The sequence below is a fragment of the Melozone crissalis genome, unplaced genomic scaffold (genome assembly GCF_028551555.1).
Source record: "Melozone crissalis strain CALT ecotype California unplaced genomic scaffold, PUWL_Pcris_2 ptg000016l_1, whole genome shotgun sequence".
Taxonomy (NCBI): domain Eukaryota; kingdom Metazoa; phylum Chordata; class Aves; order Passeriformes; family Passerellidae; genus Melozone; species Melozone crissalis.
In genome coordinates, this window is record NW_026535794.1 from 29,397,932 (window position 1) to 29,424,244 (window position 26,313).

Sequence of the window (26,313 nt, forward strand, 5' to 3'; positions counted from 1 at the left end):
TATCTTCAGTGAAGGCAGCTTCATCAACAGAACTACAATTTTTTGTAACGTTGTTTTTTGAAAAACAATTAGATTGCATGCATTACTACTCAGAGTGTATATTCTGCTTAAAAGAATTTTGATGGGTATCATTTCACACCATTTCCATAGCTAAAGTTGAACTTGAAAGCAGTGGAACAGATTTTGGCATTACTATAACACATTTGTAAATGAGGAGTCTGCCAAAGTAATTGGAGTTTTATTTTCATGGATGACTCATTACTTAGCTGAAAGCAGCTTGGGTAGCAAACATGTTTTCCAAAGTTTCATCTGAGAATATCAGAGATTATTTTTTCAAGCATCTTTAAAATTATTTGTTCTGACAACTACTTTTGTGATTGATTTTAACTTGTTAAATCAGATGGTAAAATTCTACTCATTTTAACAATTCCTGAACTACTTCAGACTTCCTAAAAGGCTTAGGATGACAGTTATTGTGGGATGCCAAACATCATAAAAACTATGTGTCAGAGCTAGAAAATTTAAGAGACTTGTAATGGTTTTTTTATAACTGTTTTAGATGCATTTCTGAATACTCTTATAAATTAAAAAGCTAAGATGAAAGCAGAGGATTTTATCTATAACCATTTATTTCATAGTTATCTTGTGCCTTCACAATGGTTGCAGCTAGATTACTTTAATTTGAATCAAAAGTAAATTAAAGCAAAAGAAAGTAGCAGCTGTCCATCTGTGAAAAAACCTTCGCCTCCAGCAAGACCCAGGTATAATAATTTACTCCTCCTGAGGCTAAAGGTAAGATAAAACAGCTTCTAACTGAAGGGCAATTTAATGCTTCTAATCATGCAAGTTCAAAAACCCATATTTTTATTTAACCAAAAGCCTTGTTCCATATATTTTGCCTAAAAAAATCATATTGCATTTATGCCTACTTTCAAAATGAGAAGATATCTTAGGATAACTAAGACATCGTGTATAATCTCAGGTCCTTCCCTCTTCTTATTAAACTTGATTTGGTAGACTACTGTAAAACTGAAATACTTTTTAGCCTTCCAATAATTAATTACATAATATTCTCTTTCAAAATCAACATTTTGTTCTATCAGAAATTGCTGTATCATATGCCAGTGAAATAAAACTTTTTTGAGAATGCTTATCAAGAAATCTCTCTCGAGATTTTCTTGGACTGTTTTGCTCTTAAGCCTGAAGACCAGTGTCTAATGTTTAAGAAAATGCCATTCCAGTGTACTTTTACAAGCTCTAAACCTAGCCTCAAGGAGATGTTTTTGTTGTTTTATTCCCATTCCTTGATATATTTTGTAGAGACAGTAAAGTTTTCAAAATTACTGCAAGTTGTTTTAATCAAGATCTGTCATTTAATGGCTGAAGATAAGAGCTCTTAATTTAAATTTTATTTCCTGTTCTCTGAATGATGAAAACAAAATATAATTTGTAAATGCATCTGGTAATAGATACTTTTGCACTCAAAATTATTTAATTTTGTTCCCACTAAACTTCATGCAGGTTTTGCCATCTTCTAGACCAGGAAGAGATTTTGGTAGATTGTTACTGTATATTCTTCCCTTGTGTTTTACAGGGTACCATGAAGGCATGCTGAGGCTGTGCCGGGAATGCCTCAAATACTTCACAGCCAGATAACCCTGAACCTGAAGTCTTTTATGTGTAACACAACCACTGGTCTACTCAGAACTCGTGGGCACATCACTAGAATAGAGTACTACTTTTATTTTAATAAAAGAGGAGAAAAGTCTTAGAAGCTTCTTAAAAAATACCATGGAATCATAGAATGGTTTAGTTGGAAGGGCCCTTAAAGATCATTTCATCCTAAATGCTCTGCCATGGGCAGACACACCTTTCACCAGACCAGGCTGATTAAAGCCCCACCCAACCAGGCCTTGAACACTGCCAGGGATGAGGCATCCACAACTCTGGGCAAAACTCCTCCTGTTCCAGTGCTTCACCTACCTCACAGGAAAGAATTTCCTTTTAATACCTAATCAATATCTAAACGAAACCTGCTTTCCTTCATCTCAAGGCCATTCCCCCTGGTTCTGTTGCTATATGCCCTTTTGAAATCCCTCCCCATCAGTACTCGTTCAGGTACTGTGAGGCTGTTCCAATGTCTTCCTGGAACCTTCTCTTCTCCAGGCTGAAGAACCCAAACTCTCTCAGGCTGAATCATAGGAGAGGTGCTCCAGTCCTCCAGTCATTAAAGATGAAAGAATAACCTGAACAATATCAATAATTTAAAAGCACCCTCAAATTAAGAGGTATGGTGAGGTTGGGTAAATAAAATATGGTCAAAAATTCAAGGAGTTTTACAAAGAGTGAGATCTAATTCATACAAGTAAAACTGAGAACTGGGCAACATCCCAAATGTGTGGATACACTATTTAAGTGACACTATTCTAAAAAGCCATGGAGAGGTTGCCAGCAGAAGTCCACAGAGATACTGTTGAGCACTCTCATAAAGGGCTCAGTAGTAAGATGATAATGTGGTTGGTGATAATAAATTAGTCGTGATTGTAAAGGGAAAAACTTATTGCAAAGAATTGCAAAAGTACCCAAAAAATAATGAATGAATTAGCAAAACAAACAAATGAAAAAACACACACACAAAAAATGAGAGATTTTTCAGTTAAACATTAGGATGCACACTGAGAAATTCATTGTAGAAAACATACAATATAATAAGAATTTGTCACCTGATCAGGAAAAAAGGGAAGCTACCAACTTATTACTGGAAATTTCTGTTTCATTTTTCATTCAAAAGGGATGGCTCAACCGAGTAATTACCAAGTTACAGGCTACTGGAACCAATTCAGGAATGGAGTAAGGTTAGCATTTATCTTTCCTCTGAGAATAGGGAGGACAGCAGGATCAAAAGACGTAAACAGCTGTGCTAAAACTTGAACGAATAGAAGGATCCAGAGAATAACAATCAGTCTAATTCCAATTCTCACAGAATATATGGAATAGTTGTCTTTGGGTAAAGACTACAGACAATCTAGAACAGATATCCACTTGGCAAAAGAAAACATCTACCATCTACTTCCTCAGTGACCAGGCCTTACTGATAGGTGGAAGGAGTAGATATAACACATGTTAATTGCCTTAAAGCATTTGCCAGTTTTATGTACCATATTCATAAATAAACTAAGAATTAAATAATCTGGATTATACTACTGTAAGTGCAGTGCACCATGAATGTGAAGCTAAAATTAGAGCAGTTATTGCCTGTCAGGCTGGAAGGAAATACTGAGTGGGATTTCACAGGGCCTGTCCTGGATCCAGTATTATTCAATATTTTCATTAAGGATCTGGATGATGGAATAGAGAGTACATTTATTAAATTTGCAGACAATACTAAGCTGAAAGCATCTGCAAGCACTTTACTGAATAGGATTTGAATTGAAAGTAACCTTGACAAATTGAAAAAGTAATCTAAAATTAAAAAAAAAAAAAAAAAGAGAGAGAAAAAAAAAATTCAATTCAATAAAGTACAAAGTATCATACATAGGAATAATCTCCAGCTGGGAAAAACACAAGAGGAGGAACAAATGACTATGCATCAGATTTAAAGAGGGTAATGTACCATAGAAACACCAAGAGTCAAGAACATTTACTATATATGCAGAGCCATTTGATATAGGAAATGTGGATTAATCTTATTTGACACGAGTCTCAACCATAGCCATGGTCAAAGCAGCCTATTTAGATAAAGTGCTGCATGAATTTTAGCTACATCAGAAATTTTAATGGGAAATAACAAAGGACATCATCTTGCCTTTTGGACTGCTGGAAAAATTAGAACTAGTATTTGCCTCACAGAGTGTAGAATTTGAAAGCATGGCATTCTTTGCAATGTTTTGTGCCAATTGATTTGAAAGTTACAGCACTGCTATATCTTCAGGTGGGAGAAGTATACAAACAGAACTGAAGGTGCTGAACAATACCTACAAAATGGTTGACCAAAAATATAACAGTTTTTGATTAAGCACCCTGGGGAATTCTGTACCAAGCTATACACAAAAGACATATTTCAATAAGAGAAGTTATTGTCCAATTTTTTTTTAGGAAGGTGGGGGTTTTTCTTTATTTTCCCAAATGAGAGTCTGCATCCATAATATGCATTTTTAATGCTATTTGTATTATACAGCTAACTCATACAAACCCCATATATTGTTAATCTTTATGGTTTCATAGACAAAATAGCTTTCCTTTTCTATTATCCTTTGTGTAATATAGCTTCAGCAGATCCACTTCATCTACAGGATGGGGAATAAATAGCTGCATTTGAAGATTCAGAGAGCATAATGAATTTGGAAGAGGAATCAAAAACAGAATACTGTAACATATGTAAGCAGAATCTATGTAGGATACATGCAGTAATTATTCTATGCAATGTTCACCAACATTTTTTACAGTTATCACTGCGCCAATTTTCACAAGTCTATTAAATGCACTCATGAAAGGTAGGATAGTCATGTTTCCAGTCTTTGGGATCTGACTGACCAGAAATTATATTCACTGGCAAAAATAATTAGACACAACAAAATTAATAAGTTTTCAGAATATTTCTAGAAGATTTGTTATTTTTATGCATCATCTAAAGAGCTGTTGAAATAATCAGAACAAATAAAAATTCCTTGCATCCCTATCATTAGGATTATTAAAATATCCTTTACTCCTCACTATGTAAGCTATTTATTTATTTCCACTTCATCCTGCTTGGGGAATGAAATTAGAAAAAATAAATACACACTTAAAAATCAGGGATTTTTTATGTACAGCCTCTACTGTGGAATGCGAGGAAGCCTAGAGTTCAGTCCATCAATTATGTGTATTATCATGTGTAGTGAGTAATGGAAGGCAGGTTCCAGTAAGTGGTTATCCATTGACACTGGATGAAGCTGCTATTTTACTCCAGTTGATTTGGGAGCCATTATAGCTATAATTTGAAATTAATTACACCATCCATGTTTGTATGACTGTGAAGTCTTTTCCTTACTTCTTGCTCCCTATGGAGTTATGGATTCAGTCAGAAGGCAATAGAAAAGTGTGGAGCAAATATCATTGTGTTCTAAAAACCAGCAAACAGCAAAACGTGCATAGTACTGGGTAAATAATGCCAGCTACCTTGAGACAAATCTAGTGCTTTTAATGGCATGAGTCTAGGCCAACTTGGTATGGAAATATCTGAATTCAATTTTAATGATAATCATATTAATTGGAAAGGAAGTTGAGGAAGTGTCTTATATTCTAAAAAGCTCCTGCTGATTTTGTGACAGTAAATCAGAAAATTCATGGCTTTCTGATGCTACTCAAAAAAGCAAAGAGAAAACAGTTCAGAAACAAGAGTCTCTTGTCTAGTAGAAAATGCAGTGAGAGACAGAAATCTTTCCAGAGCACTTAACTGTTGTCATTTATTAATTATGGAAAATAATTTCATTATTTAAATTACTTTATTTAACCATGCTGGTTAAAATATTATACATTTGGTATATTTGCATTTTTATAAAAGTAAACACGTATCACCTGCTACAGAGAGGCATCGCTGCAAATTCTATTATTCATGCTCATTTAATAAAATAAATTAAAGAAAATTAGTGGAACATTCTATGAAGTACTGCTTTAATCTTCTAAACTTGTTGTCAGGATGAGGCATGGTGATGCTAAAATTATTAATTATATATTCTAAGAATGACAGTAAAGGCCACCAGGCTCTGCTCATGGCAAAGAAAGAGTTTTGTTTCTGCTCCTTTCTTGAGATGCAGACTGAAATGAAAAGAGAAGATATGAGACACTCAGGTCTTTTTCACAGTTATTCATACAGGTATGTGAAATTTGTCTTCAGCTTTCATACCAGATTTTAGACACACGTAATTTTTAATTGTTACAAGTAAGATACAAATAAGAGTTATGACAAATTGCCTCAGAAGTAGATAAATATAGGAAAGGCATCATAAACCAGCGTATACCAGACATTTAATGTATCATCAGAGTGGAAGAAGTTGCTTTCTAAAGCAGAAGAACTAATATTAATGATTTTTGTAACGAAGTGCCATTCTCCACTAGCATTTGATATTCTTCTGGAATATTTTATTCATAGAATGCACAGCAAAGGACACTGGTTAAAAAAAAGACCCTCAGAACTTTCACAAGTCCTGTAAAAGAACTCAGATGCCGCATAAGAGATATTCCTGTTTCAGTTACTTTCTGAATGACACTGATTATGAAGTCTTCCTACATAGAAGAGAGAGAAAGAGAAACCAAGAGGGATAAAATGTTAACATTTTCTTGGGGCTCTATCTAAAAACCCACTCTTTTGAAATAATCTAACGTTGGCTTTGTTGTTCTTCTGTGACCTTTTGCCCTCAAGCCATTCCAGGATAGAGGATTACCTGGAATACAAGATATTTCTAATGTGAGGGATTAGCATACTCTAACAGCTGACCTTTACCTATCAATTCATTAAATTTCTCTTAATCATCACAGTGCCTACAATAAAAATTATTCTTCTGTATGTAAATGAACTGAAGAAACAGCAGCTCCTGCCTTTCTGCCCAGATGTTAACATGATAAAATCTTTCATTTATTCATGGCAACAGTTATTCTTAGAATAGGCAAATAAGTTTGCAATGATTCCAAGTCACGATCAAATTCTCATATTTCTTTTTTTAACTTTTTAAAAGTTACAATTGATACAACCCACTCACTGCCATTTACCTTCATTAATGATTCCAGCAACAGTGAATAACTAAAAATTATCTCCAAGCCAAAAGCAGCTGCCAAGGTTCAAAAGCACTAAAAATTATTTCGCTGGAACTTTTACGCCTAAACGTGGATTTAGAAGTTTGCCAAGTGTGAGCATCTTGCTGTCTGCCAAACTGTCTGTATCGGTCAAAATGGATTGCTATTTGATATGCTAGCACACATGGGAACTAGAAACACACTTCAGAGAATTTATTAGCATCTTTACTGCCTATGCCTTGCCATAAGTATAGGCTTCACAAGGGAGCGTGCCATTTTCCACATTGTAGAGTATGGCATGGTCATATTTAATGTTTCCCCCAAACCCCAGCAAGAACATAACCTCTGGAAACTGCCTCTTGGAAATGATGATATAAAAAAATTTACAAGTCTTAACAGGAAAAGAAGAATGAAGCTGAAATAAGTCTGGGTGCCATTTCCTTCCAGCAAAATTGTACCTCTCTAAAGCCATTGAAGCTGGTGTCATCAAAAGAAAATGTCACAGACTCCCAAAAGCGAAGGACAGACAATTCTACAGATTATTGGATCATGTCCTATTTATAGAAATCTAACCTTTTCAGCCCCAAAGAAAAGCAAACAGAAAAGTGGAGTCGTGTCATAGATCCAAGTCCCAAATTACAGTAATTTTGTACTGTTATTGTATTTTGCTAATCACAGAGACTCAGCAAAACACTAAGTGAGTCACCATTAGTATGAGCAGCCTTTCATAGCTGGTAAATACAACCACCATACTTAAATATTCCTAAAAAACAGAAAATGTGAACAAAAAAAATCGGAAAGGTTTTTTTCATTGTATGTACTTTTTTATCTTTGTACATCAATGACATAATTTTTTAAATTAATTGTTTAAATTACAAGTGCGACTTTGGATAATAAGGGAGGGAAAGGGCAGGGGAAATTAGTAAATTGTGCAATTTCATAATCAACCAATTATAATAGCAAATTCATGCTCTAATTTCCAACTAATCTAGAAAAAAAAATCACAGACAAGACATGAAGTGCAAGATAAATAGCTGTAGGTCCAGGCACATAGTCAATCTTAATTCCATATGAATGAAAATGGAACCAGGTTATACAGAAGAATAAAAAAAATCCAGGAGGTGTAAACTTCTGCATAACCTAATTGCAACTGGCAGCAAAAACTCTGAAAACCTTTCCATACTTGGACCTAGCATCAGCTGAAAGAGAAGTAAACTGATTTTGGTTCTGAATTCTTTCCAAGGCTTCAAAATATAAATGATACTAGAAGATCTGTTTTAAATTGCCCAGCCAAAGTACGGAAAGAGATCTTCCGTATCTCAGAACAAGAATCTTCTCAAAAATAAAAAATAATCTTTCATAGTTCTATTGTCTTCCTAATCTTCAGCATAGTTCTTTAAATTAGCATTACATCTGTCTAAAAATAAAGTGGGAAGATTTGATATCTCCCTCCCACCCCAAAACTGAGTGCCGATTGCCACATGTCTGCAATTGCAAATAAATCACCACTATTTCAAACACTGAGAACTGATTTTGAAATTCAGTCACTCCTACATTCCACCATATTATTGAAATTATCACCATATTCTATGGGCTCACAGCTGTAGCCCTTTGATAGTAAAAATAAGTGTCTTTAAATGAGTGCCTAAGACTCACCCCATATATTGAATTAAACCACTCTAAGGATAGTGCCAATCACCACCAAATTTTAGGTGGAAAAGGGTTATCTGTATGAAATGATCAAATCATGGCATAAGATTCTTCACAATAGTCTTACTAAGCTAAATCTGTGATGAATCAAGGAAAACATGCTTCTGTTTTTAGTTCAGAACTAAATGTATATATATATATATATATATTACTTTCTATTTCAGCAATTTAGTCTCCATTTCTCATAATTCAGTGGTATCATCTCCAAATAAAGAATACATTTATTGGTTTGCTGAACCAAGATCTTCCCACCTGATAGCAGGACAGTTATGATTTCCAACACTGCCTGCTTGGCAGGAAAGATAATATACGTGAGATAGAACAGCAGGTGCTGTAGGTGTTATGACGCTGGGATTCTAGCCCTGGTCTCGTAAGAAAAGCAACAATATAACAAATATAAAATAATTTTCAAGAAACTTGTAATCTTCAAATATTAAGGGTGGAACAGCTAGGATATCCAATACTGTCCTGGCATAGTCTGATTTCAAAACTATTTTGGAAATTTCTTGTGTGGGGTTACTTACATGAGTCAACACTCTATGCAAAAAGAAAAATATATGGATTTTGATCTTCACACTATCTACAGTAAGAATATATCAAAAGCTAATTACAGTCTAGAGGAATTTATATTACCATCATCAAATTGCCAAGAATTGATGCATGCAGTTCACTAAATCAACCTGATTTCTCACTCAAAGACTGGAGAAGAACATTTTTCACATGGTGGAAAATGTTCGTGTGAGGAATTCCGGTGACATGAGTGAAACACATCATGTGAGAAAGTTCTCACCAAAAAAAAAAGTTTTGCATAAAGTTGACTTTGGCAAATTTGTAACCCTTGAATTTGTTATTACAAACCAATGAAAAAGTGTTTGATACTGGCATAAAAAACCTCACAACAGGGCCATCACATTTTAAGCATTCTTTAAATGGCAAATTTATGTTTAAAAAATGCTATACCAATCTAACTATTAGAAATTGTTTCCATCACTTGTCTGCATGATCTGAAGTTCATTCACTTGTAATTTTCCTCACAGTCCAAACTGCTTATTTAACCCTATCGTTCAATCACTTAGATTCATATGCACTGGAATAGCATTTAATGCATTTGAAATAAATGACATTACGATGTGTAAATTTGTATTGGTGATAAGAATCTTCAAAATCTGTCTGCAAACCTTCTTCCACAGTTAATGGTAGGATATATGTTGTATTCATGTTGCTGTTACCATATTTCTAAAGTCCCGTACCTTCAGGGTGGTTTTCTTACAAGCAGCTCTTCACAGCAGTGTTGTTCCTGCTTCTTCATCAGGGCTCCTCCAAGGCTCTCCCTGATCGGCCAACTCATCCCCTTTTATCCCAGTTATCCTCATTAGCCACAGCGGCCACCCAATCAAGGACATCACAGCTGCAGCCCATTTAGAACAACTAGGATCAGGGCAAGGCCACTTGTACAATACATATATTTTACTAGGACTCCTACTATATTTCTCCCTTTTTTTTTACTTACAGATATTCAAATACAATATAGATATTCAAGTACAATACATACATTTCCCCATGACTCAAAGGCCATATTTCACCACAGCTCCTTGCTCAAAGGCCATGTTTCTCACAGCTCCTGGCTGTCACAGCTCCTCAACTCAAAGGCCATGTTTCTTCACAGCTCTCAGCTTTCCTATCTTCTATCACCACTTGTTGTTATATTTCTAGAGTCCCAGCTCTCAGGCTGCCACAGCTCTCAGCGGTCCTATCTTCTATTGCTGTTATCATATTTCTGAAGTCCCATAACTTCAGGGTGGTTTTCTTACAAGCAGCTCTTCACAGCAGTGTTGTTCCTGCTTCTTCATCAGGGCTCCTCCAAGACTCTCCCTGACCGGCCAGCCCACCCCCTTTTATCCCAGTTATCCTCATTAGCCACAGCTGCCACCCAATCAAGGACATCACAGCTGCAGCCCATTTAGAACATCTAGGATCAGGGCAAGGCCACTTATACAATACATAGATTTTACTAGGACTCCTACTCTAGATATAAACAACAGCAGAGGCTCAGTCATCCGGCCTTTTCCAGGCTAGTATGAATTGTCCTCATGGCTTGCATTTTTGTCTTATTTGAGTACAGGGGAGGCTTTGGTAGCATGTTATAAACACCTAAACTTTTATCATGTGATATAAATCATGGGAATTTGCCCACAGAGGAAGGAGAGGAAGGATCTCAGACAGCCATTAAAACTCCTGCAACTATTCATTACAAGAATTCATCAAGACATATGACCTTAAGTTATAACAACACAATATCCTGCAAATGATCCCAGAAGTCAGGAAATTTAGAGTTTAAGCCTGATTTTGAACTTTACAATATAAGTGTGTTTCTATTCTGCTCTGGTTTTAAGCAATAAATAAACTTTTTACTGTATTTATAAGCAGTTTAGGTTTCAAAACAAGGCATATCATTGAACTTTATGTAATATTTAGGTCTGTCTGTGTCCTGAAATCTTCAGCAATTATTAATATGACATGAGAAACAAGTGTATCAGGTTATTTTTTCTGAATTCCTACCTTTCCCCCATTCCTACCTGTAATCAAAAAATTCTCTTACAGTAGTGAAAAGTACCTGTATGGCAGGATTAATTTGATGAGTCATATACTATGCCATTATTTATAGACAATTGTTTCTGTAATTATAAGGGATATGGTAGTAAATATGATGAAATCACTTTCTATAATCCATTATCATTAATTAACTACATAAATAAATTAGAATATGAATATGTCCTTTGGTTTAATTTAGAAATATACTCAGTGTGAGCAAATGCTTATATATAAGTATATATTCCAGCAACTACCAAACCCACAGTTTCGTTTTTGGGTTTTTTTGTTGTTTTTTTTTTTTTTTTGCAATCACTGCTGTAATGTTGGTTAAGAATAATTGTCAAAATAAAGATCAGAGCACCAATTAATCCAAATTTTCTAATGAGAGACAACTCACTGGAGTTTTCTCCGCTGCTCTCTCTTGAAATCTCATTTACATATTAGATCTATACCATGGAATGATGCAGCTCATTCATATTTCACACAGTACTCTCAGTCAAACTCCTGTAAAAAGCCTCTATTATTTTGACAGGAAGGAAGAAGCCATGTAGAAAGAATACTTCTATAATTGCACTGAACAACCAATATGACTTTACTGTTTGTCAGACAGGACAAAAACTGGCATTCATTTTTCACCTTGTAGAGTTTCTAGCCTTCACTGATACTTAGCAAATAATATGCATAGCTGTATAAACATATTTCATAAAATGGACGTGCAGAAGTTTCCAAAATAATTGGAGCCAAAGTCAGTGTAGTATTGACACATAATTTACTTTCCTTCCTCCTCTAATTTTGTGCTTCTGCACACACATTGTAGTTACAGTGCTGATGGAAAATAGTCTACATAATACGATAAAAAATGCTGGGAAGAATACCTTGTGCAATAACTTAAAAAAAAACAAACAACTTTTTCAAAACCAAGAAAAAATAAAGAAATAAATCAATAATGTGTAATTCTCAAACTATCACCTTTTGAAAGGTGAAGCAATTAAATACCACAATTTAATACCTCGAATAAAGTTCTTCAGGAGTGAAATAATCTTTTTTTTTATGTCTACCAATCCTTGGTGAAGTTTATAAACAGTTAGCTAACATTTAACCCATTTTTTCTATAAGAGCATCAAAACAATTTTTAACTAGGAGATGCTACCAAATGAGTTTTTGTTAGCTCTTTGGAATAACATTTTGACACAAAAGTAGAAGCAGCTTTGGAAGATTTATCTTGCATCTGAAGAAGTTTTTGATGTTATCAATCACCATCAATCTATGTTTTAAAAAGTCTAACATCCTTCAGTGAGATAAGAAGAGAGAAATATTTAGTTGGTGATGTGAATGCTACTGGACACTGAACAGCAAACTGCCACACAATTTCACAACTATCAAGGAAATGTGAACTTCATTTAGTCAAAGAAAACATTAACATTCCATTGATAGTGTTTTCCTCCATTCCAGTGGTTTTGTCTGACAAGGCTGCAGACAGACTGCAATGTCTCTCAGACCTGTCAACCCTGAAAAACAATTCCAGTGACAGGAATCATCAAGAATTGATTCTTCTATTATATGAAGGCCTTATTTTCTCACTTTGACTGAAGTGGTTTTATACCTGTAAAATTTTAAACAGAATTCATTATAGAACTTGCTATTTGTGCTATTCAGAACATACAATTCAGCCTTTTCTTTTACAAGGTATACCTCTTGAATAAAAATACTAATTTCTTACTGGGAGAGTACAGACTAAGACAGAGAACCTGACAACACTAAAACCAAGGTGCTGTGATGCTCTTTTTTTGGCCTTTGAGCTGTTCTGCATTGCTTTGTTCCTCTTTCTGCTGTCTCTCCAGTTTTCTAATCCCTTTTGGCCCACACATTTTAACCACTACTATTTCTCACACTGAAGTTAACACCGAGGATGAAACACACAGTATCAGCAGGAAGATTAAAGCTCTTAAAGCATAAAGCTAGAGAGAACTGTTTCTGTATTCTGAGACCCAGAGGCAAGAGCCAGCTGAAGAAAATAGGCCGATTGAAGAAAACATAATGCTACACTTGTTTTGAACATTTCTTCATCTCCACAAAACCAGTAAAATTTACAGCTTTTCTCTCTGTTTCTCCTTGCAGTAGTGTCCAGGAGTGTCATTTTCCACTGCCAAGAGCATCAACACTGCACAGAGTGTGCTCGCTGTGTCCATCACCCTAGTTGGTGCTAAGATCTGGGAAAAGGCAATTTTATCCTCCAGCCTGCTGTCTGAAATACCAAGTGCTGGCTGATATAATCCTTTTTCTGAAATGGCCCTTGGTATGCGGAGGTCATTTTTTGTGGAGAAACGTGATAAACTTACCTGAAAAGCAGCCCTGGTTGGTGAGCAGCAATCCTCTACCCTTCGTCTGCAGCACTCATGTAGTACAAAAAGTGGGTTAAACAGTACATCTTCATTTTTGCTTTTTTGACACAAATCCTTTTGGGAAGTCTCTTTGTTGGACTCTGCTTATACTTAAAAGGACATGTAGCTGTTATAAACAGCCAAATTATTTTGAGCATTGATTTAGTTTCTAGAATAAAAATTTCAACGTAAAGATTTTCTTCAATGCAAGACTGATTTAAATTTTTTTTCATTTTTAAGGGGTACTTTTTGGAATGTTTAACATTTTTTTTCAGGGAGTTCTTCCTTTGATTCAGAGAATTACACACTATACCCAAATGCACAACTAGAAAAATATCTGGTTTTACCACAATACAATCAGCAACAGACATCTTAAATTCCATAGATTTAGACTCTAAGTTTTCATTTTTCCTGTTAAATAACATTGTCATCTAAAAGAAGAGAAACATTTTTTTACTTTACAATATCTATTTAGTGCTGACTACATCCAAGCTCCTCTGTATGTCAGAGACACTGATGTCATCTTTGTTTATTTGTAGTATGCATGCATCCAAATAAATGTTTAGCTTAAAAAGGCCACAGACATGTTCAGGGCAAACCAATAATTGCTGCCTGGGAATAGCATAAAAACATGTTTGTAGAGAGCAGAAAATCCTGTTCATTTATTGTACCATTTGATCCCTCAGATGCTCATGGAGTACAGGACTATAGAGCTGATATTACTGCGGCAAACACACAGTATTTAGATTTAGAGCCGTTTAATTTTCTCTCATCAATATTTGGAGAAAAGTGGAGTGCAGTTCTATGCAATGACAAATAGTGAATCTAATTTCAGTTTGTTTTTCACAGCTCATTGTGTTTAATGCAATAATTCACTTGTTAAAGCTACTGATGCACAAACACTATTGAAAATCTATCTCTTTTTTTTGCTCTGTTTGGGAAAAAAACCCTACAACCTAAGGGAGTATTCAAGAATCTTGTATATTTACCTGGCCTAGGTATAATTGCCCTATAAAAATATTGAATTTCTTCCAATTCTTCAAAAATATCCATTCTGGAAATGAACACACTTCTAAAATAACATTACTGCATCCTGCATTTTTGAGGATAAATTTTCAGTATGTATCTAGACTTTTTTAAAATTGAAATCCTGAACAAAACTTCTATAGATAATGTTTTTGATTAAATATTATAAGGTACCATTACCTACATGCCTTGAAAAAGAAGAAAACATTTAAACTTAGCTCTAAATATTACAGAGGTTCTATGGTCTTTCTTCTTGTACCCTTCTTTTCTCTTTTCTAATTTACACAATTTCTCTCTGAAGAAATATCTTGATTTAAATGTCTGAAGGATGTGATTGATTCACCTTTAATGCCACCTTTCATTGCACTGTGTGAGATCTGAAATTCTTGCCAGAAAGTGTTTCTTACTCTGTCCTCTATACATGGTTAAATTTTGTCTTCTCTAGGAGCACAACACAACACAAAACCCAGGCTGGCTGAGACAGGGAGGCACCCATGGAGATCATCTAGCCCAACATCCTGCTCAAACAGGATTGCTAAAGCTGTGATAGGTTACTGAAAGCTGTGTCCAGTGGGATTTTGGCTATCTCTGAAGATGGAGATACCTCAAACTCCCTAGTCAAGCCACACCAGTGTTTGAGAACCCTCAGAGGAAAGAATCTTATGCAGAATTTCTGCTATTTCAGTTGTGTCCTTTGCACCTTGACATTGGAGGATTATGTCCCTAAGCACTGTAAGTGCCTTTTTTGAGCTTTTTATCTCCACTGGAATCAGCCTAAAGCTGTTTAGTATCTAAACACTATGCAGTAAAGCCCCTTAGAGATGTAACCAGCATGTTCTGGCCTTGGTGAAGTTACTTTACAATACTCAGCTAAGAAAATACAAAAAGAGGGTTAACTTCAATCTTTCACAGAAGCTTAGCATAAAGAGAACTATCTTCCCTAAGAGAAAAATCTAAAAACCACCTAGGCTCAAGGCATTCTTCCCACAATGCCACCCTGTTCTGTGCAAAAGGCCACTTTTTCCTTGCTTGGAACTGGATCACAGTGCCACCAAAAACAAGTCAGTATTTTCAGTTCCTTTGCAACCATCAGATGCACTGAGGATCACCACATATATTCTCCCTTATCCTTGCTTAAAACTTGTATGTTTCTTTTTTTACATTTTGTACTGCTGGACATTTACTATTATATCAAGGCTGCATGCTGGTTGAGCTTCTAGCTATCAGGCCTAGAGCATCAGCAAGGTTTACAAACTGAACACAGTGCAAATTCCAGGCTGTTTACATCAATCCACATATTTTATCATAATGAAATTATTATCAATGCAAAACATATGAGGGAAAACAACTGACTGGATCTGACAACAGTGCCTATGGTAAACAGTGTTTTCTCCAGATCACTCAAGTTTTGCTTACTTTAATTTTTCTATGCTTCATGGTTTAAGCTGTCAAGATGTTAACTATTCATGTTGGCAGACAGCAACACCTGAAGATATTCCAAAACCAACTGTGAAGGAGGATGTTGTATGTTTTTCTTTCTCTGTGAATTGAAGGGGTTTTTAAAGTTTATTTTTACTACTACTTTTCATCTCAATGGCTATTTTATCAATACAAACTCCTAAATCAAAATAAAATAAAGCAAACATGCTCTTCCTTTTGTAAATTTTATGAACCAAAGAACACTCCAAACTTTAAGCATTGTTAAAATATAACCTAATGAATATCAATCAGATTTATTTTACTTTTCTTTGTAGATGGTTGACATTTTGATAATGTTGTGATTTTATCATTGTCTTTAAGATCCTCTGTTTATTTATGAGCCCATATATTGCCCATATCAAACTATTGTAATTTTCTGCATGTTTTAAAATCAGAATTCATAATATAAAGGCTCTGTGTATTTCATGGATTATATATAAATATATACAATCTGTAAAATATATACATCCATATTTAAATTATATGCTTCTAATTCCTTAAATTTCAAAGATTCTTCTAACATTCCTTTATCACCATCATTACTGTACAAAAATTAAGATTTCTTTAAGTATAATAAAAGCACACTTTTTTTTAATATCAGGGTCAATGCAACCTCATCATTCTCATTCTCCAATATCTGAATAAGTGTATTTTTGAGTGGTGTTTTTACCTTTTTTTCTTTTATGGTCTTCCACCTGATATGACTTTTACCCTTTTATTTTTCTCTTACCAACATATTTTGAAGCTTATCAATTTCTTGTGAGCAAGAAATTGCCAAAAGAAACAGCACAACTAAAAGTTGTATACAATTGTCTCAATTTTCCTTAGCTTTCATTTCGGAGCCATTAAACATCATGAAGTGCTTGCATCTCAGAACATCAGGCAAGCCTTAGGTCTTATTTTTATGAAGAAAAAATGAAAGCAACATCAAAGTGATCATGTGTGCCACGTCTTATTCTGTACCTTATCTTTGTGGGTTCTTACAATCTACAATGACAATGTTGGTTTCTTTCTGCGTGAGCTGCGGTTCAAATCTTCTATGTGTACTTTCACTTTGTTGCTGGAACTTTTGTCTAATATTGCAGAACACTCATAACGTTTTTAGAGAAGATATATTGTCCATGTCATGGTAGAGCCAACCTTTATGAGATTTAGTTTTCCATTTTCTAACTGAAAGGATACTTAGTCATGCATATACAAGAATAATTTCTACTTTAAAACTCCCATCAAAATTTTATTGACTACATCATATTTTTGAGATATTTTAAAGCCTTTCAATTTGAAGTCAAGATTAATAATCTGGTGCTTTTGCAGTGTATTTTCTTTTTCAAAGGTGAAAACTCCTTTATGTACTGACCAGAGGTTCTTTCCTAATTAGTTTACTTAATCCAGCCGCATCCCTTCACCCAATTTTTAGTATTTTATTTAATCTCTAAATATTGTCATTCTTCTGTCACAAAGAATGTATTACATGCCACATTAATACTCATTCAACCCACTATTATTCTCTCTGCTTTTGTAGCAGAAGAGGGAAGCTCTGAACCCTCTGAAAGACACCTGTCAATTCAGATAAGTCATACTCCAATCAAAACTCCCATCTCAAAACAAATTTTCCTACAAACTTATTTCTGGATTTCACTGAAATTTCATGAAATAATGTTGTCAAAAGACAGCAAGATAGAGCACTGTAATCCCATAACCTTGTAATTTCCAAGACACTTTTGCAGAGCTCTGCTTGGAAGAAGCTCTGTCTGTGCATGAGTTAAGTGCCACAAAGCCACCCCAATGCAGCCCACACTGGAGCTGCTACAGCCCTTTCTTCAGCCAGGCAGCAGATGAGGTAACACAGCCAACCAACATCTGCAAGGACTGGAGGCTTCCTTGACAAAGTACAGCTCTCCAAAGAGGCTACTCTGTGTGATTCCAGCTCAGAGGATCGGGCAACCTTCAGCAGTAATCCCCATGGGAAGCAGGAGAGATGCAGAACCAGATCAGAGGTTACCATTATTTACCTGTTTCACATAAAGACTTTAATGTGCTTCACTGCATTTTATAGCTTCTTTGCCCACAGATGATATACAGGATAAAATTACACCATTCTGTCATAGGAGTTGCTGTGATGAATGACTTTGTTACAATGAACAGAGACTGGCCCATGACATAATGCAAGTCTTAGGGAAAAATGGCAAAACTTGACTTTGCTCAGTAATTTCATTCACCAACCGTAACTAAACACAGGAAAAACTGGAAACATTGAGCATGTAATTCCTAGACACCTGCATTAAGAATTAAGGTGCTTATTTCACATGACACTTAAAATATGCTAACATTAAATTAATGTACTTGAATGTGTAAGATAACTGAATGTGTTATAACATTGTTTTTACATGTAGATATAAACAGCGTAAGTTACAGAAAATACTTATATAGTTAAATAGTTAAGGGACTTGGAACTGTTCCCACCATGTAGCTGTGGTATGGGTGGGGAAGACTGCACTAATGTTCTCCTGCAAGAGGGAAAGGATGGAGCACAGGCAGGGCATGTTGCAACCTGATGGATCACAAACTGGGGCATCCATCCTTGACCACAATTTGGATATCCCTAGTTCTTGGTATACTTTTTAAATACAGAAAGCAAAGAAAGTGTGTTCACAATGAGTCTGCTGTCATCAATAAGATAATTTCATCATTTACTTCTACTCTGTTCAGTATTTTCCAGATTCTTGGAAATCTTGTTTTAGACAACCAAGCTGAAATATAGTGTAGTAGAAATGTATCCTAAGTAGTAAAATTTTAGAGAACAAACAAACAATCAACACAAATGAAACAAACAAAAAATAAATAAATAAAGGAAATTCAATTCAAAGAGGCTTTCCCTTGGGAAAAAAAAAATTATGACTTATTTCTGCAAGAGCTCTGTGAATATATTTTCACAGATGAAAGAATTGCATGTAGCTAAAGTGATAAAAAAGCCTCCTTAACAATTCATAGAAATTGATAAAGCTGACTGAACATGGAAAAAGATCTAGTGGTTTACCTGGCTAGCAACCTCACATTTAAACAGAAATCCCTAAAATTTTGTTCATTAAATCAATCAAAATTTAACTCCCATTTACAGCAATTAGACCATTCAAAGGCCTTTGTATCTACTTGGAAAGAAATCCTGAAAGATAGTACACCAAACACAGTCATTCTTATTATTTATTTATTATCAAATGATGTCATCGATTAAACTGATGAAATTATACTATTTCAATAATCAGAAAAAAATACTAAAAATCCCAAACCACACAAATAAACAACCCACATAGCTCACAACACAGAATATATTTTAAGTCTTCCCTTACAACTAACAATTTCTAGCAGGAATTCTAAATATTTTATACCATTTCTGCTTTAGATCCTTTATAGCAAGACTATAGTCAAAGTTGTAACCTTAGAATCAGTGCATCCTGTATGACTGGTGATAGCATTGGGAACATATTTCCTAAAACCTTATCTGGAATGTTTCACTACATTGTTAATTTTTGCTCTCCCACTATTCCATATCATAAAATTGGTGCATTGTTTAGCTACAAGCTAAAAGTGGAAAACAAATTAGTACTTCCATGGTGCTTTAAACACGTATGACACCATATAAATTTTAAGTTATCAGAGATTTTCAAAACAATCTACTTCAAAATAGATTTTCCCTTGCTATTATTTAAAAATAATATTAATCTCAACATTTTTTAAAGTGGGATATATACTGCATTTAAGTTATGTTAACAAGTACATATCTCTCAAAAGGCAATAATATCAAGAGGCAGGACTGAGTTATGGGAAGGCTCTTTATGACCTCTGTCTTGTGTGAGTACATCTGGCAGGTTTTGCACTGATTCATCAGTAGCAATATAGCTTACATCAATCATTAGTTTTCAGATTTGGAGGAGACATAAATATTTGGGAAAAATTGCTGCTTCTATGCACTGAGACAAGAGGAATCAGAAAATTATTCAAAAAGTAAAAGGATTTATTTTTTCCCTTGTTTTATTTATGGATGCCTTTATATCTACTGTCAGTATTACTGATGTTACCTGGATATTTCCTCTGGGGAAAGGGAGAGCATGTGATGTGATTTATACTACAAAATAACTGTGGCTGCAGAAATAATTATTCAAATCTGACTAAGAAACCTTGTCACAGTCTTCACAAGCAGTCTGGCAAGACAAACCATCAAGGGACCCGCATTCTGGATGAGGGCTGTGAACAGGCACAGGCTACCACACCAAAGGGCTGAGGAACAGATGCACAGTGAAAGTGTCCAACATTATCTCAGACCTCAACTACTCCTTGCAATGACATTTCAAGACAGCACAAGCTTCGCAGGCTTTGGGACAGAAGCAATAAAAGAGGGGACTGCACAAAGCAGAGAAGCAGTGCTTCACCAACACAGCTATGGCCCATTTTCTCTGACTGTCCCATAATTACCAACCCATCAATACCTAGAATAAATATTCTTCTCTTTTAGGGAAAAATTGCCTAACAATACTACATATCCACACTCTGATTAAGTGCAAAGTTCACTGGGATCTTTTATCTGATCTCTCCTGTGTGTACTTCCCAGAATGCAGCAACAGTCTCAGTATTCCTGCAGCACACAAAGCACACAACATTTGTGCCACAAAGGCCCTTGCTGGTAACCAGAACAACAGATAATTTATCCCTTATTTCTGATTTTTCAGATTTTCCATTACACATTGCACATGTTTTATAAATGCTCAGTTTCGCCTGCCTCCATCTCATCGTGGAGGAGACGTCAGCTCAAAAAAGAATACAGTAACACTAGGAAAAAGACTGTCTCTTTTAGCCACTCAGTTATTTCAGAAGATAAGAACACCAGAAGCAAATCTGCCATCTGTAAAAGAAATGTGGAGACATGCCTTTCTCCACTACTTCTCTGGAAAAACTTCACGCAAATCTGCACTGTCCACCATGTTAAAAGAAGCTACTCCAGGGCTGAGTGGGAAATTGAAATAGAGGATCATCTTCCCATTTGTTTTTGAAGAGGCAATCATGGAAGAGTATTAAAAGCAATCTAAAAGGGAACTTGCAATTTTCCCTTTGTGGATGATTGTTATGTGAGGATTGATCTGAGCTAAAGCCAAGATGAGATTAATTTAAAATTGAATTTGCTACTGTAAAAAAATTAAATTCCAAATAAAGCTGTTATTCTAAAAAATCCCTCAGCAGCAAAAAGTATAAAAATAACAAAATACATAATTCATAATCAGCAAGACATATTACATGAATGTTTATATCATCTAAATTCCTTGACAAAAACCAACAAAAACGAAACAAAAAACTACCAGCATCTAAAAAGAAAAATAAAAAACCCACCAAAAAAGCACAATGCAAAAAACTCCAACACATATTAACTATTCATAGAAAGAAAAGTCCCACAGAATAAGTTCCTACTCATGTAAATAATGAGGCTGGTTGTATAGAAGCATAACTCTAAATGCAAAAAACCAATCTATTCTTATTCCATCTTTATAATTATCAAACCAAGGTTTTTATTTGTGTAATTAATGTATTTTGTGTCCTTCTCTTTGATTGGTGTTTCTATTTCTTGTTTGTTTTTGTTTCGGGTATTTTTAATTTTTTTATTATTATGCACAATGTTTACCTATAGGTAACTGAGGCTCAGACTGATTTCTTCACAAACTGTGCATCACAGCTTGCACCACTATCTACAGAATCTGTATGATGTCCTTGCTTACAACGTTGCTATTTAGTGATTTTGCCCATATTTAGGGGTTCACTAATTCCCCTGAAGTGTTAAAGAAATAAGAGAATCAGCTTCACTCCCTCAGGTGTGGTCACGTACATGATTAAAAGCAGTAAATCATCTTTTCTGAGAGGAACACAAACTACCATTTAGAGTATACTCAGCAGGTGAAAATGCCTACTAAAAAGGAACCAGTCTTACAGTGGTGCTGCTCAGAATGCTGTTTTAAAGATTTATACCTCTTAATATGATCTTGAAAATATGCAACTGAGGAAATGGAATATAACTTTATTCAAAACAATGCAAAATCATCTTATTTTGAAACACTAATGAAGGAATTAGCTTCACATTTGTGTTATATTCTAAAAGCACATGGTTAATATTAATTAATCTGAATATTAATCCTTTCTGCATTGTTTACAAAATACTTTTCATTAGTAGAATATACAATATAACCATAAAATCATAAAAAATATCAGAGTCAGTGCTGACTACAACTTATTCTTTCTATTTTCCTAAACAGATTACTGCTTGCACTACTATAAATTGATAGGTATAGTTACTTAAATCTGGGTCTGAAAATGCTGGCCTGTTCTATATTTTTTTGCAAATATTTATTATTTTCTAAAGTACTGAAGGGTTCAATATCAAATTCATGAAAATATTATAAGATCTAGCTGAATTCAAAACATGAACAGAATCTGAGATTGCACAGTTGTATAACGTGGTCATTCCACTAATGTAATTATTTTTCGAAAATAAAAATGTATACTTGCACATCATATATATTATTTTCTCATTTATACTGATCTAATAAATTAGAGCTAATGAATTATCTTTCTTAGGGGTCAGATAACAAAGCAAGTTTTAAAAAGGATTTAAATTTTAATAAGGCCTCAATCCCACTGCCTGTCAGTAGCAACCATTTGTCAAACTTTATATCACGAAACATCATCAGAGTTAAACTAGCCTCTCTCTGAAGTAAAAAAATGAAGTGATGGAACCAGCTCTGGGTTTTTCAACAACATGGCCAAAACTAAATTTTCTTTTCTAAAGGACACAAGGATTTAACACACCTGAAATGGAACATGCTTCACCAAGGATGGAGCCCAAGGAAATTGGACTTGGAAACTTCTGAAGTCAGCAGTAGAAGATGGCAACTTGTCCTGTGAGAGGGAACAGTCTCTCTGCCCTTGCCAATATACCCCCCAGCCTCTGCTGGCTGCAGAAGGGTTTTTTACAGAAACATGGAATCATTTATGTTGGAAAAGACCTCTAAGATCATTGAGTCCAATCTGTCACAAGTCATCATTTTGTCAGACCATGGCACAAAGTGCCACATCCAGTCATTTCTTGAACACTTCCAGGGATAGTGACTACCCGACCTTTCCGGGAAGCCCGTTCCAATATTTAACAATCCTTTGCATGAAGAATTTCTTCCTGATATTCAACCTGAACCTCCTCTTTGCTGCTTGAGGCTGTGTCGTCATATCCTGTCCATGATTGCCAAGCAGAAGAAAGCAACCCTCACTTTGCAACAGCTTCCTTTCAGGTGGTTGTAGAGTGTGATTGGGGTCCCCCCGAGCCTCCTTTTCTCCAGGCTAAACACCCCCAGCTGTTCCCCACAAGGCTTGTGCTCCAGACCCCTCACTAGCTCCACTGCCCTTCTCTAGACATAATCCAGCACCTCAATATTTTTCTTGAAGGGCCTAGAGCTAGATACAGGATTCGAGGTGTGGCATCACCAATGCTGATTACAGCGTCTCCTGGTCCTGCTGGCCCCACTATTTTTGATACAAGCCAGGCTGCCATTGGCCTTCTTGGCCACCTGGGAACAGGGAGAGCTCATGTTCAGCTGGCTGTCCAACAGTAACCCCATGTCACTTTCTACTAATACCTGGAAAGCTTTCCAGACACTCTTCTCTGAGCCTGTAGGACTGCCTGGGGCTCTTGTGACCCAGTTGCAGGACCTGGCACTTGGCCTTCTTGAACCTCATACAATCAGCCTCAGCACATAATCCAGTCTGCCCAGACCCCTCTGCAGATCCTTCCTGCCCTCCAGCAGATCAACACTCCCACCCAACACAGTGCCATTCACAATCTTACTGAGGGTGCACTCAATCCCCTCATCCAGACCATCAGTAAAGGTATCAAACAGGACGGGGCCCAGTGCTGGGCCCCAGGCAAGCGCACTAGAGACCATCTGCTGGCTGGATGTGGCACCTTCCACCACCACTCTGGGCCCTGCCACCCAGCCTGCTTGTAACTCAGGTTCTTCATGGGAAAGGCCAGCTCCTGCACTCTCCTGCCCTGGTGCCTTCCTACCTCACTTGTGCCTAGAATCCATCCACAGAGCAAACACTCATCTTCTGTTTTTATGGTGCTAGGATAATATCTTTCAGCTAAAGCTGAGCCTTAAGTGCATTTGGGAAGAGGAGAAATTTTCTTATAACTCACTTCTAGATAGACACAAAGCATTGTAGAGTCATCTGACATGATGCAGAGTGAAAGAGAGCCAAAGGACCATCTCCCTTGTTTGTTGCTGCTTGATCCCTTTATACAAAAGGTTTATGTTCATATGACTTAATTGCACTGCACTGTTAAATGAATTTATGCTGTGAAAACTTACAGCTCTTCAACATACATTTTTCAAGAGAAATTTCACCCAATTTTAAAATGCTTTTAAGGTAAGTAATCTATCACATTGCAGTCAAGAAAACCTAAATAAACTTATATGACTTGGAAGATAGCAGCTAATTTGCTCAAGACCTCAGGACAATTATTTTAAAAGCAGATGACCTATTCCCTTCTTTGATGGATGTAGAGGATGAAAGTTTCTATTTGTTTATTTGGGTTTTTTGGTTTGTTTTTTTCAGAAGATAATGTGCATTGGGCTCCACAGCATTACAGAAACTTTTCAAGCCTGTATTTAGAGGAGATAGAACTCACTCTGATTTTCTGATCTTAGTGTAATAAGCACTGAGTGTGTAGTGACTACTGCTGTTAACCTGATAGCTTTTCCCCTCATATTGCTTTTTAAGTCCTGGGATTGCTTTTTAAGTCCTGAATACATACGCCTGTCCTCAAACTTCATATACAAAATCTTGTCTCAATATGGTATTTTTTAATTATGTCCCAGGAATATATATGAGCTAAATTACAACTTTTTGTTTTATCCAATCTTCCAATTAAATTAGTCTCACTTGGTGAGCAATTGAAGAACAGAATAATTATTAATGTAAAAATAAAACTTATAAAGATTTCATTGTTCTTATTAATGAATGTTGCATTTGATAAATGACTAAAATTTTATTTTGAAATAATAACCATTTTAAGATAAGTATGTTAGTCTTAAATGGTATCCTATCAATGTTGCTTAGAAATCAAAAACAGCTAATTGTTTTAACTGAACTCAAGATCAAGAGACCCAGACTTAATAATAAATCATCTCACTTAGTCTTGCATAGTTAGATAATAGCAAAGCAAACATGAGAACTTCCACTACACATTTACGATCTGCTTAGGAATTACTAGAAATTCAAATACCTCTGGGAAAATTTTATTTAGGTGTTTTTTCATGTTGCTATCATGTTGGTAATCTCTGTTTTAAAACAGCTAATATAAAATATATATATAAAAAAGCACTATAGTTGATGAACATAATTGCAAAAAAAGTAACACATAGATTAACAGGAATTATTCTTAATATTGTAGTATTTCCAGAGAGTGAAATTTTCTCAAGTTATGCTGACACACAGTAGTACTGTGTCTGATGTGGGAAAACACAAACATTCAAATCAATGAGAAAGTAGAGATCACACAAATAAACAACGAGAAAATAAACTCTTTCTGTGGGTGAAAAATAGTTTTAAAAAAGGAAAGAAAATGTGCTGTATATCACAGATTCTGTGACTTCATTAAAATAACACAGAACCAGAATTACATAAAGTTGGAGTGATTGTTATAAATTAAAAGAGCAGAAAGAAAAAGAAAACCATCCTTTTTATAAGTTACATTACAAACACTACTTCCATGTGTTTCTTACATTCTTGGATATAAAATCACGTCATACTTTTGAGAAATATATCAAAACATCAGTTTTCTGCATACAAGTGTTTCTATTTGAGAGAATTTTTTCTCTTCTTTTTACTAGTTGAAAAGTAAAAGCCTTTTATATTTGAATATGTTGTTCTTACCTGTCTTGAAAAGCCAGCTTGTCACTTGTTCAGGAATACCTTGATCCGAAGCCCGTAACAATTCATCTAACCTTAAATGAAACCCTGTGCTGGGGGAGAGGCTCTCATTTCTATTACTTTTTATTAAAAAAAAATATATAGATGACAGATCCTTTCTACAAGGTAGCCTAGAGTGTCTAGTTCTTGTCACAATGTTGTCATAGTGACAGTGACATCAATATACTTCATGACAATCAGTACAGCAATTTTTCTGGAGACAACACCAGCGTTGATTCCTGTGTGTATTTTGTATTGACTTCCTTTTCAAGTCTCCTTTTCAAATTAGATAATTTATTTTTGCACTATTCTTTAATTCAAATGAGACTGCACTAATTATTTTGGTTGTAAG

The 26,313-nt window shown here is 35.3% G+C and overlaps 1 protein-coding gene across 1 annotated transcript in view; it reads right to left on the minus strand.

Moving 5' to 3' along the window:
* DGKB (diacylglycerol kinase beta) overlaps positions 1-26,054 on the minus strand; it is a 378,030-nt gene extending 351,976 nt beyond the window's left edge. Inside the window, exon 1 of the mRNA XM_054273525.1 lies at positions 25,926-26,054. The gene's annotated coding sequence lies outside the window, so the exon portion shown is untranslated. The remainder of the gene's footprint in view (positions 1-25,925) is intronic.
* Between the last annotated feature and the right edge of the window lie 259 nt (positions 26,055-26,313).